Here is a 14205-nt window from a genome sequence, read left to right as displayed (position 1 = left end):
TAGTTACCTTTATATTTAGAAAAAGATAAACACATTTGTGATGACTTTAATGCATCATTCAGTCTTCTTTACCACTCTGTTCATTAACTGATTGAATTTTTATACTCGCTCGGACAACTGCCCATTGGAGTGCACAAGAAACTGCGATCCTTACATTTGCATTTAAAACTTACACACTCAAGTTAATGACAGCTAGACATGGTAATCTCTAAACAAGCCTTGGAAATATCTTCGAGTGTTTCCAAAACTGGTCTGAGAATTTGGTCCTCAAAGTACCATCCGGAGTCTTCTGACCTTGGAAAATAAATCTCACACTTATCAGCATTTCCCAAATTGATATTCGGTAATGGGATCTCTTTATATGGTGTTTCAAAGTATCACTAGTTGGAGGTAATTTCTACAGGCTTCATTTTGCTAAAAGTAGGAACCTAGCTTCAACTTCATAACGAGGAACTACATAGTTTATACGGTTTACCCAACATTGTTAGGGTCGTCAAGTCTAGGATGCTTAGGTGGGCAGGTCATGTAGCTAGAATGGAAAAAAGTAGAAACGCTTTCAAAGTCTTGACTGGAAGACCCATAGGAAAACGACCATTAGGAAGACCTAGGCGCAGATGGGAGGATAATATTAAGATGGATCTCGCAGAGATAGGAATACAAAGTAGAAACTGGATGCAATTAGCTAAGGATAGAAGTCAGTGGAGAGCTTTTGTGAACGCGGCACTGAACCTCCGGGTTCCACAGGCCATAGAGTTAGTTAGTTAGGAACCTAGCTTCATCACAGATCTTCGCATTAACCTTGAGGATCTTTGTGAAAAACAGATTCAATAGCGTTTACTGATAAAAGAAAATCTGTCGTAAGGAAAACAAAAGGTCACAATTTTCTGACATGAGTAAGTAGACAGTTCTTGATCTTTGATGGTACAACTGGATATAACGTTATATCGCATCCAAGTGGAGCATGATAAGCTATTATCTCTCTTCTCATTCTCAGATAACTGGTGGCAAAGGTGGTGAACTTGAATAAATCTTCTTGTCTTTGAAATCCCGCCATCATGTACAATTCTTTACAAGGAATTCTTTCATGATGGTGTATCAACAGCAGAAATACATCGGTGTATCTATTCATCACAACAATTCTTCATCAAATGTGATTCACAGCATGAAGTATCATTCTAGAATCTGCTTCTTCATGCTTTCCTTCAAGATTTTGAATATCGATCTCGAAGTTTGACTTAACAGTATTTGATCTTTAAAACTACCGGAAACAGCAACAAAGAGTTTTGAAGGTGACAATACCACCAATGCATTATCTATTTATGGCCTACTTACTCAGAGAACTTTGACTTTTTATTTTCCCTAGGACAGATTCCTTCATCAACAAACGCTATTGAATCTGCAGAACTCTTTTCACAAAACTTTTAAAGGTTACTGTGAAGATCTGTGATGGAGCTAGCTCCTACTTTTAGGAAAATGCAGCCTGTAAAGATTACCTCCAACTCGTGATGCTCTAAAAAAAACATTACCAAACAGCATTTTGGGAAACGCTGATAACTGTGAGATCTATCTACCAAGGCCAGAAGACTCCGGATGGTACTTTGAGGATCAAATTCTGAAGCCAGTTTTGAAAACACTCGAAGATATTCCCAAGGCTTGTTTAGAGATTACCACGTGTAGCTGTCAGAAACTTGAGTGTAAGTTTGAAATGCAAATGTAAGAATCGCGGTTTCTTGTGCACTCCTGTATGTAGTTGTCCGAGCGAGTGTAAAAATTCAATATCAGTTAACAAACAGAGTGACGATAAAGACTGAATGATGCATTAAAGACATCACAAATTTCTTTATCTTTTTTAGGATATCAGAGTGGCATATTATTACTGGGAGCTAATACTAGAAATCAAATAATTCGTTCTCTTGGGTAAAAATTTCTTAAGCATATGGTTTCCTTCTATTACGTTTCTCATTATAAATTTATTGTATTATAGCTACTGTACACAATCTTAATAATAGGCAAGTTCTTCTTCTGTAAATAAGATTTAACAGTTTAAACGTTTAAAACATCGATGGTAAATTGTTCATGATTCTCTCTTGAAGGCAATTTTGAAATCTGGTTCCTGCTCTATTTCGCTCAGTACCATAGTAGTACATAAATCGAAGGACTTGTAGCAAAAACAACCCTTGTCGAAACAAAATTGTTTCAGGAAAATGAATAGAAAATTGCATGTTTTAGAAGGTATCAGACACTGGTGTCTCTGGCATGTAAAATTTGTAGGGGGCATCAAAGTAAGTGATTTAAATAGCACTACCTAGGCCAACCTGTTTATTATCTTCGATTCCATTTCGTACCTTTCTGCTTACCTTCACGGACCCCTTGAGCTATATCAAGAACTCTGTTATTGTCGTTTCACAACCTGAATATTATATTCCAAATAAATATAATAATTATTATTTATATGTTATTCTGTCGTTAGTAAATAAATTAAATGAGAATAAAATTTTGAATATTTTATACTTCAAAATATTGGGGGGACGCGTCCCCCTCGACCCCCCGCCAGAGAAGCACGTGGAAAGAAACATATTTGTAGAGTTTCCCATACTGTGTTCTAGAGAAAGCTCTCGCTTCATTCTTGAGAGAAATTTTGTGTTTTGAGAAGGGTTATTTTCCGAAGAGCTCTCAACTGATTAAAAATGGATATTTTTGATTAGATTATAGAGAAACTTAATCATTAGGATTATACACTTGCTGGCAGACATATATACAGGGCCGGCCTTAAGCCGATTGGACCGATTGCTTCCAATCGGGCCCCGCGCCAATGTCGTCTACTCTACTGCCCAGTCTAATTTTTCTCCAGGGCTGTTTTAATTATTAGGCCCAGAGCAAGCAAGTGTGTTGTGGTCACTATGACTAAATTTTGTTCCTAATACATGTAATTAATACAGGCCATTCTGTTCACGGGGCCCCCAGCCAAGTGACTATGGTACCATTAAGATGGCTCTGATACTCTCGGTTGTCAAATACACACAACAACATATTACAATACAAGTACACTCATGTCCAAAATTATTGTCGCATGTCTATAAATATGTTGTTGTAGGAATATAATTTGATAACGAATTCGCCCGTTATTTCTTACAATGTTAGTAGGTGTATAATCGGCAAAAACATGTATGTGGCAAATTTCATGTCAAAAGAGCAGTAAACAAGAATAATAAAACGAAAATAAAACTTTTTTTTGTCCATTTAGCAACATTTTGCTTTACTCATTCTAATTTTCGTATTTATAATTAGTTTCCTATGAAATTTACCACAAATATACATTTCCCCATTATACACATAGTACCCTGCAAAATCATTATCAAATTATATTCTTACAAGAAGACAGTTATATATATGCGACAATCATTTTGGACATGAATGTACATCCATGGACTCCACAAGGAAAGGTATGGCTTCTCCCTAACAAGTTAATGAATAGGTTGTATTAAGTTTCCGGGCATAAGCAAATATTTTCTGAATTTAATGTTGCAGTAGTTTCATTTTTTTTTTCTTGTGTGTGTGTGTGTGTTTGCAACTTTTGTTGTAAAACTAGATATTATGCCTAGAAAGTATTCTGCACACCAATAACACTTCCCAAAATTTCCTTACGTACACCCTGGACGTAAAAATATTGTTCTCATTGAGTTTGTGTGAAAATGCCGTTGCCCCTCACCGCACTGCACTGCTGACTAGCGTACATTAAGTTTTCTTGACGAATTATTTTCAAAAAGGTACAGTTGTTAAGAAATATTTGAACCAGCGAATTCATATCAATGTGCATTTTATTATGTGTTTCAAATAAAAACTAATTGAAACATTGTATTTCTCCTAATTCTAGTCCAATTTGATATATTACATGACCCCCTTCGTATTTAAAAAAGTTGAGCAAGATACAAGGATGGCTGATTTCAAGTTGGCGGCCATGATAAGCATACCCTCAAATAGATGTCTTCTTGCTTCCGGTGTCGGTTAATGTTTTTTATGCTCTTTTTCATTCCTTTGTGTTAATGATTTTTTTTTCATTGTTATGGCTTATTCTGATCAATCAGCTTTTTGCCCACTGCGGCCATCTTTATGGACAGAAGCACTTTAAATTTTGCTTACGCTCGTTTCTCGATATTCCACACTTCTCTGCCAAGTTTGGTCAAAAAACTAGTTTACCCCACATCGATAGGTTTACTTGTAAGAGAAGAAAACTATGAAATACTGGTACAGAGCTTCTTGAAAAATTACCAGGCACAAGGGCAAAATATTTATTATAACATTCATTCCCTGTTTGCTTTTCCATCTGTGTTATTTCTCTGAAAAATTAGCTGCCATAAGCAATGAGCAGGGTGAGCGTTTTCACCAGAATATATTGTAGATGGAAAAACATTATAATGGGAAATAGGTACCGGTATAACCACTAGACCAGCAGGGAGAGCGCAAGATTATTGAGCTGAGCGAAGCGAAGCTCTTATACTCGGCTTAGCCGTTTGATTGTCCGCGAACTCCTCCTAGACCGTTTGGCCGATCTCAACCAAACTTAGCACGCTGATAGAGTATGACGTGCTGAGTGACAACATAGGTCGAAATCAAAAATCCGATGTACCATCGAGGAATAATCACCGAAAAACGCTTCCTCCTAGACCGTTTGGCCGATCTCAACCAAACTTAGCACGCTGATAGAGTATGTCGTGCTGAGTGACAACATAGGTCGAAATCAAAAATCCGATGTACCATCGAGGAATAATCACCGAAAAACGCTTCCTGATTACGTAGTTTAAGCTCGCTCAGCTCATTTCATTGCAATCGGGTATATCCATTGCATTCCTAGTATATATATATATATATATATATATATATATATATATATACATATATATATATATATATATATATAGTGATTCTACAGAACTTGGTGCAAGATAGTTGTAAGCCTGGGGCCTCGCAAAATGTTCCCAATCGGGTCCCGCACCACCAAAGGCCGGCCCTGCATTTATATATATATATTCGACCTATGATGATTTATATCTATCTATCTATCTATCTATCTATCTATCTATCTATCTATCTATCTATCTATATATATATATATATATATATATATATATAAATCATCATCAGCTGCTAATATCTACCGTTTATGGGAAGGTAACTTTTGGACCGCTACGTGATTACGTGATTAGTTTCGCACACGTCAGAATAAAGTCACTTATAACTCAGACACTGTTACTCCTACACTAATATAAGTTTACATTTTTTGAAAGAGCATAAAATGACTAAAAACTTTTAGAGGAAACATTTTTGTGAATTCCATCTTATATAGAATCCATCTGCTAAGAAAAAAGTGAAGTCACGCGCGACCAAAACTAAAAAAAAAAATGAAAATAACAAGAAAACCTTTATAATTAACTCAAAAATGGACTGAATTAAATTCTAGAAGACAATTAGGCAAACAAAATGAAAAAGTTTGAATATTGTAGTTCCAATGGTTACGGAATTATAGTGAATAATAGAAACGGCTAAAAAAAAATCGGCTTTCTCAACCTCCTCCTCCACTCCAGTGAGGTGTTTTTTCTTGCATCCGGCTTTTTTTTTAATGATCAATGATGGGTCTATATTCAAAAAATATCGGATGCCAAATTGTTACATGATTTGCCCTTAAACTTGAAAAGGAGAGCACTTTTGTTAAGAATAAAATAAACATAGGTAATCTCCAATTAGAACAATATTATAGAAGAAAGGAAAGGAAAAGAATAACTTCGATTTTGGGTTTAAATTCGAGAAATCCTGTTTCTGCTAAGTTTTAGTGACATTTTGTCGATCTGATCTGGCAATAGTGGTGGAAAGTGCGATTCTATTTTGTTAATTGGGGTGTTTGAATCGACGGATTGGCATTGGCAAGGTTAAATAAATTAGAACCCATCATGACATCAAGATATTGACTTTTAATACGTGGACTATTTAGTTTTACTTTCAAAAACCTTCCGTGTGAGGTATACGTAAAATATTTTTATATTATAAAATGGAGGACTATATGCCTGAGGTATCTATTTTTATAGTCTGAGTGGTTGTAGAGAAAAAGAGAGAAAGTGGAGAAAGTGTATTTCGGTATAATACCCGATTAATAGAATAGGTTCACGTTATACTGTAATCTGGGCATTTTTTCCGAAATTGGTTGTCCGCCTGGTTTTCGGCCAAAAGCTAATAAAAGCTGCGAAAATTTAAAAATTATCAAATTTTACTTTTCATTTACTGTATCAAAGCTCAACAATTAATTCACAGTAATGCCGAGCAAGCGATAGCGAGTCAAGGCGGGTTAACTCAGGTTGGTTAAACCTTCTCCACGTTTCTTTGCAGTTAGTCGCGTACCACACTTTCTGCGACTTAATTGTTAAATTCATTAAGCCATGACTTTCACATACTTTCAAAAGATTTTCCTGATTGTGTCACAAACTGTATTAGTGTTAACTAACATCGAGGGCAACATGTCTGTATAGCTGCAGTCAGTGGCGAAGTGTGCCATGAAGAATTGGGTAGACAACACCAGACACACACACACTCAAATTCGTATATATACTTCGGAGGACTAACATACTACATGTATAAAATCAACTAATGAAATTTTATATTTTATAGTAGTAGATAGATATATAGCAAATAATAATGAAAACTCAAAACATAAAGGTATATTTGATTAGGGATCATCAGCGACGGCCTTTACGTAGGGCGACCCGCACTTCAAAGCACTTGATCATAGCGGACACATGTATGGTCAAATGCGTCATGAAATAAATTTACGAAGTTCATGAAGTCTTAATCGATTCGATCACAGTTTTATTAAGTAGCACATCTGCAGGACACCAGAAAATGCAGCATGGGTGAAAGTATTCCCATTATTTCCTCCATCAGCATGAGATTTGCGATTAGGGAAACTCTAGGGCAGCTGAGCTCACAAGGATTGCAAAAGGAAAAGATCAACCTTTGGAACAATTCCATTAGTGGATAGTGTATCAGGTGGTGCAGTGACGGGCGAAGGGGGCATTCGACCATAAGTTGTCAAGGCCGCAAAATATCTAAATCCTCCATTGCCCTCCATCTACATATATATTCGGTGTATTAGTGAGTCCCGTTGTCCTTCAGTTTATTCTGCAATATCCTTGTAGGTAAATTAATAGAGCTGCAAAATTCAAATTATGTTTTCTGAGCAGCCTTACGCAAGCGTTAGCTTTCTGTAGCTCCATAGTGACTTAAAACTAAAACATTTTTTCAATATAAGTTCAACTTTTGTGTGGAGGCAATTAATGGGAAAAGAATGCGGTTCAGAAGCGTCAAAATTCGCTTAAAATAATTTTATTATAAACTATTAAAATACATTCAGTGACTTGCACACAAGTGAGAATAATTTCTTTAAATCAGCTGTTAACCAACATTTTCGAAACAGCTCTTCTCATTGGTATAGTGGCTAATGCGTGAGCCATTAATGTACATAGTTCTGGGTTCAATTCCTATTCGGAGAGCGTTGAAAATTCCAACGCATTACTGTGGTTCCAATTCCACCTTAATCTGTAACTCCACGTTTTATACCTTGCTAAAATGGGACACTGAACTTTATAGAAATTTTCGAAGCATTATACGTTAGGGATTCCATAATACAGTGTAAGTAAACACACATCTAGAGAGAGAGAGAGAGAGAACCCCGTAATCACCTCACTTCTACTCCTACTTGCAACTCTCGCGAAGGCGAAATACACAATAGTAGCCGATGGAACATATGAATTTTACGCTAGTTACTTTTTTTTTGGGGGGGGGGATAGACAAACACACAAATCGATAAATGAGCAAAAAGAAATCGTTCTTAAACAGCATATTGTAACTTAACGTTTTATAGAGAGAGCTTGAAAAGTGCTTTAAATTTAACAACAAGAAAGTAGCGTGTTTCTGGCACATACAAATCTTTCCTAAAATAAACTAGACGGACATTCCTGAAAAGATAGAGAGGCCATCGTCTTCTGGAAGGTTGTAAAGGCGATTATTTATTTGGCCTTTTAATCGCGCACAGCTCGTACTCCTGCGCTTCTATAGATTGATGCAATGAATATGGATCTAAAACAGGGATAATGTTCACGGTTCCGCTGGACGGTAAAGATCTGTCTCTGTGTATAAGGATCTAGTTTCAACTTGAAAAAAAAAGTTATAGGATATTTTAGGTTAGAAAAAGACCTAGACTTAATGGACATGAAATACTAATGGGTAGACGCTGTCTCCCCTCAAGCCTCGCCAATGGCTGCAGCCATATTCACAATACAAATGCTCATTACTTTCCTATAATCCAACCGTGCGGCGTGCAGTTTTACTACACGGATCCATAGTAAAAGTAGTAGTTGAGGTAGGAGTAGAAACGGGTTAGAAGCCCCGCAGGGGTTCGCTGGGTTCTGTTCTCGACATAAAATGGGCAAATTATTATTATTATTATTTTTTTGGTTTTGTACAATCTGTGGATCCGTATATTAAAACTGTACCCCGTTCGGTAACCTTGCTCCAAGTAGTATCCTCCTCTTGCCAAATAGTTCCATGTGTAGAACCGGTTATAAAAAAAAATACCACTTCTGCTTTACTTACATATTACCAAGGACACAAACGAGCAAATTATCCATTTCTTCCCGGTAAATTTTTCAAAGTTTTGCTAAAAAGGACGTCCAACTTCGGAACTTAACATGTAAACTGTTTCAGTTGCGGGCAAAAATCACGGAGAGATAAGGAAAAATCCTAAATATATTTGAGTAATTTTCAATACTCGATTGGTAGAATAGGTTCATGTTATAATATGTCATAATTGCTGGTTCATTGTTTTAGAAAAAAAAAAGTTTAGTGTTCTGGTTTCTAGATCGCTCAATGAATAATTTCTGGTGCAGATTAAAAATAGTGCGTCAAATTAAAGTATTTTCCTTTTCTTGCTTGAAATATCCTGAGGTGTTTCGGAGTGTTATTTCTCTGGAGCATGCCCAAATAATTGTACAGAATGATGTTTCCGAACTGATATGCGCACAAAATGACCGCGTGTTATCTTAGTACCTGCTATCTAGTATATGAATTTATTTCATCACGAAATTTATTCATATTCTTTTAGAAGTTGTTTCTTAGGGTAGAAGTTCAAGATGTAGGTTGTGCAAGATGAAGAACTGTGGCAGTACCAATCTTATATTTTATTTTCAAGTTAAATCTGATTCTCATTTTTAGTTCATGAAATAAGAAAATACGAAAATAAGTTCATTTTTAAACCATTGTATCTGAAGAATTAGATCACGATGTAACTGTTATACAATCATGTCTGTGAATTTAATTTGTCTTATGTGCTTATGACAGCTTTACGTACATAATTGAACACAGACATACTTCTTTATACCTAAATTCCGAAATTTGTTCTGGAACCTGGATTCGGAATACTTTATTACTGCACGTGACTTTAGTCACGACCACGAGTTATTAGATTATCAACCTCAGCAAAGATCCTGATATAAAAGATTAGGTAATTTCAAGAAAGGAGAGTTCCGACAGATCCGGGAGTTGATGCAGTTTAGGTAGATCATGGAGTTAGAACAGTATTTCTACCTGTCGTCATCATGGACATAACGACTCCTACTATATGACTAATAAAGGACTACTAGTCATCAGTACTCTGTCTCCGAGGTAATAATTCGCCAGCAACTAAAACCACATCAGGGTCGGAGCTGAGCAGTAATCAATAGCATGGAAATGGAAGCTTTATCCTTATCAGTACATACCAGGTATATGTCAGAGAAATCTGTTTGTGCTAGGCTTACCAAGTGCATAATTCATTCACAGACACATAAATTCACATTAAAAATTAACTCTATTAAAGCTCTTTTTAAGTTTGATATATGAAATTTAATTATTACACCTCTCGCTATACACCCCCAAATTAGAACCTAGAATTAGAACAATCTCATATAAAAATAGAACTTCCATTTTCATCTCATTTTAACATATATAGAAAGGATCGTGAATTCTCTCGGGGTGGTGGTGATATGGTTTGTGTGAATAATAAATGGACCAGTAAAGTATACCGGGACCTAACTAGAAATTATGTGGGTTGAAGTTAGTGTTGCTAAAAGTAAGATAAGAAAGTATTCCTTAATTGTTACTATAGACTACGCGAAAACTTAGCCTTAACCATCTTAGAAGCTTGCACAGATTCTGTATTAGCAGCCCTCTCTTTAGGTGATGTGGTTTTGATGGGTGACTTCAATTTGTCCATTCCGTCTCCTTTAGCCTAACCGGCATAATCGTGGGACGTAAAACTTAATGATTTGATATTTTTTAATTTGTCCATTGATTGGATATCACCTGATAAGGGGTTTGGTAAGTGTGGAAATGATGACTGGTTTTTGGAGACATTTATTCATGGTCTGTCCTTAGGTCAATATAAAATGTTCAATATGGGTCAGGCCGGTAGCCAGTCCAAAGGTGTAGGGGGGCAGCTGAAGTTAGGGAGGACCCGATTTAACCACAGTTCATTTACAAGCCTACCGTGAAAATTTCAGGGGGCCAGGAAAAATTTGGGCGGGGCCCTGTCCTTAGACTCCCTTGGATACGGGCCTGGCGGGAATAGTAACCTAGATTATGTTGTCTCCTCTTTAAATGAGATTGACATAACTCCCGTTTGAATTTTTTTTCTTGCTGACCATGATTCATTGGAGATTACTTTTTGTTCTAATATACAAACTTCTAACAGAAATTCTGGTCCTGCGAAACATGTTAATAGACTATGGAAGAGGGCATCATGGGATTGTATCTGTCATGACTTAGATCTTTTTCCATGGTGTGTGTTGGAAAATGGTACCATCGATGATGTTACAACGGTTCTTACTGATACCTTTGTAGTTGTTTTTGAAGACTTTGTTCTTCAGAAACGACAAAAGTCATCGAAGCTCCCTTTTTGGTTTGATGCTGAGATTCGGTCTACTCTGAAAAGCAAGAAGCTCGTGTGGTCTCTGGAAGCAACATCCAAACCAGTTTACTTTCAATAGTTTCTCACAAAATCGTCGATATGCCAAGTTCGTACTTAGAAAAAAATACGATAGTTACATCTCCAACATTGCAACTTCGTTCTGTTCGAGATCTAACAGCTTCTGGTCTGTTAATAATTCAAGGAGAAATGAAACTAGTACACCCATGCACGTCAACTATGCTGGGACACTGTTACTGGAGAACACAGGGCTGAATCATTCAATGACTGTTTTTACAGAAATTTCTCCACCCAGACGGTACCAAGTCCTCTTCCTGCTTTTGAAGCTGTATGTTCGCATTCCCTATCTTCGATTTCTACTACGCCCGCTAAAGTCAAGTCACTCTTGTAGGCTTTACCTTACCATCGTGCTCTTGGACACGACAATATTTATACAATCTTCCTTCGCAAGACAGCCGCGTCAATTGCTTATTCCGTGGCTTTTTTTTTATTTAATAGATTTTTTACAGAAGGCTTTTCTCCCCAACTCCGAAAACAGGCTAACACCATTCTAGTCTATAAATCTGGCACTAAAACTAATGTATGTTTCCATAGACCCATTTCTCTTCTCTCTCCGTTGTCTATTCTTGGCGAGAAAATCATACTTTACAAATACACAGCCCTTTATTTGAACATTGCAAAGTATGGTTTGCTGCAACAAATGATGCCACACCAAGCTATCAGAATTTCTTATTCATGTTATAAACTGTATTTCAGAGACGTCCCAACTTTTGACAAAATTGACACCCATATGCTTCCTTACAAGCTATCCAAGAGCTTTAATCTTCATGACAATCCCTGTCTTTACTAAAGGACTATTTTACTGATCGTATGCAACGTGTTGTTATGCAAGATGTTTCTTCCAAATTTGTCCCAGTTCTTTCTGGAGTTTCCCAGGATAGTGTTCTAGGACCACTGCTATTTCTTCTTTACATGGATGATGTCCCTTCCTTTCTGTTTTTACCATCTACGAACATTCTTCTCTGTGCTGATGATTGTAAAACTTTCCGTAAAATTTCTACCATAGATGATACATAGGGGAGAGGAGGGTACATTTGAACATCTATTTCCGAATATTCGTTTTTGCTTCCAAACACAGAGTAAATTTCCTTATAGAACTGCAGCACATACTACATATAATATACACTATATTTGCCATAAAATGGAGCGCTTTATTCGAACATGGCATTCTATGCAAAGGCGTAGGGGGTGTCGTTCAAATGTACCCCCTTGGGGGGTAGATTGAAACAAGGATGGGGTAGATTTGAACTTACGTGGGGCAGGTTTGCACAAACCATTATTTTAATACAATAATCTATATTTTTAGGATGAATTCGTTTACAAACAACAAAGTTAATGAAACAAAGAAGTATTAACATCTCAAAGAAATAATAATAATAATAGCAATAAGAGCTAAACATATATGCTGTACTTTATACGCTAGACAAAAAAAAATCAATGGGATATGTGGCCAACATATCTATAAGCGTAGGTGTGCTCTGAAGAAAATTAAAAAAAAAAATGATCATCGTAACCTATCTGTGATTGCTCATCATACCTGGATAGACTTAATGAAAAACATATTGTTACTAGCAATCTGTTAAAATTATATTTATTTTCACTACGAACCGGATACTGGGCATGAAATTTATCCTACCCTAAAATTCTGAAAATGAACATGAAATGTCAGAATTTTTGCAGTACGCTTCGTCCCTCCAGAAGTTGTGGGATTGGGAAGTCTACACACGATGTCAGCAGCTGGCACTGAACATTTGTCTTCCTTGTCTGGGAACACAAACATGTTGCTGGTACCTTTAGGTTTCAGAAAAGTAACAAAGCATTCAGATGAATCTACCTTCTCATCAACGCGCCCAATGTAATATAAAATATTCTTTTTAGATGCAAACTTGACCAAAATAAAGTCATCTTTTGTGACAGATGATAGATCAAAGTTTCCGCTACTTAGGCCTAAGCTTTCAACGGGAGTATCTTCCATCTCAGTCAGCTCATCCGAAGGAGTAGTATCACTTTCGCCCAGTAGCGAGACGTCATCCAAACTGGAATCAGAAGATACATCAAAAGGTTGAGCAATTTTCTTCGGAAAATACAACTTGAGTTTTGACGCATTTCTTCCTGTTGCCTTTGCTTCAATCTTGGCTTTCTCTGGAATGTCTGTTAATATCCTCGATTGCACTTTGCGTTTCCTCTCCTGGCTGTTTCCTTCACTGAGTGTAGGCAGCGGACGAATAGCTTCAGGACTTATTATCTTTGTACATGTGGGAGTCACTTGCGATGATGTCGTACGATCTGTGGGCAGGGGTACATTTATGTCGGCAGGACTTATTACCTGTGTGGACGTGTAACTCACGTGAGATGATGTCGTACAATCTATGGGCAGGGCTACATTTCTGTCGGAACTGTTATCTTCCTGCAAATTCTCTTCAGAAATAGGGGTAATGTCTTCATAATCGGTATCGTCAAATGCTGTCCTCGAAAAAGGCCAAATGCCTGGTTTTTCGAACCCTGATATAATATTCCTCCTAGTAAATGATACGTTGATTGCGTCGTTCACAATCCCGGCCAAATGAATTAACCCAATTTTTTGTCCAGGATGATTTATGAGCCAGTCATTTTGACACAGTGCTAATTTAGATTTGAATGGTCCATACACAGCAACATCCAAGGGTTGTAGACGATGAGATGTATGGGGCGGGAATATTACTAACACAATTCCGTTCCCTTTTGCGAAAAGAATGGCTTCTAGTATGCAATGTGTTTCGTGATTATCCATTAGGAGGAGGATTGGAGCATCTACAGTGCATCGTGTATGGAATTTTATATGCTCCAATACCTTAACGAAGAGAGGACCTGTCATCCATCCACTGTGGGGACTGTTGGTTAATCTCAAGCTTCCAGCTGGTGCATTAATCATTAAACTGTCATGTAATCTGGCTCGGGGAAATATGAAGACAGGAGGCAAAGCATTTTCTGTTGCACTTACAACTGCACACATAGTCATGCACTGTCCTCTTTCTGCTGACACAATCTGTCTAACTTGTTTAATACCAACTCCTGCAACAACATGTGGAGACTGAACTACTGTTGACACAGCGGTTTCGTCCAGGTTATAAATGCGTTCCGCTGTAAATTTGTACTTT

The 14205-nt window shown here is 37.0% G+C and overlaps 1 protein-coding gene across 1 annotated transcript in view; it reads left to right on the top strand.

The window, feature by feature from the left end:
* The first annotated feature begins 5909 nt into the window (after window positions 1-5909).
* LOC145670611 (uncharacterized) overlaps window positions 5910-14205 on the top strand; it is a 28373-nt gene continuing 20077 nt past the window's right edge. Inside the window, exon 1 of the mRNA XM_081739403.1 lies at window positions 5910-6064. The gene's annotated coding sequence lies outside the window, so the exon portion shown is untranslated. The remainder of the gene's footprint in view (window positions 6065-14205) is intronic.

This window comes from Thermobia domestica, chromosome 14, assembly GCF_964235325.1.
Source record: "Thermobia domestica chromosome 14, izTheDome1.hap1.1, whole genome shotgun sequence".
NCBI classification, from domain to species: domain Eukaryota; kingdom Metazoa; phylum Arthropoda; class Insecta; order Zygentoma; family Lepismatidae; genus Thermobia; species Thermobia domestica.
The sequence above is the reverse complement of the archived record's forward strand: the minus strand, read 5'-3'. Positions and strand labels throughout refer to the sequence as shown.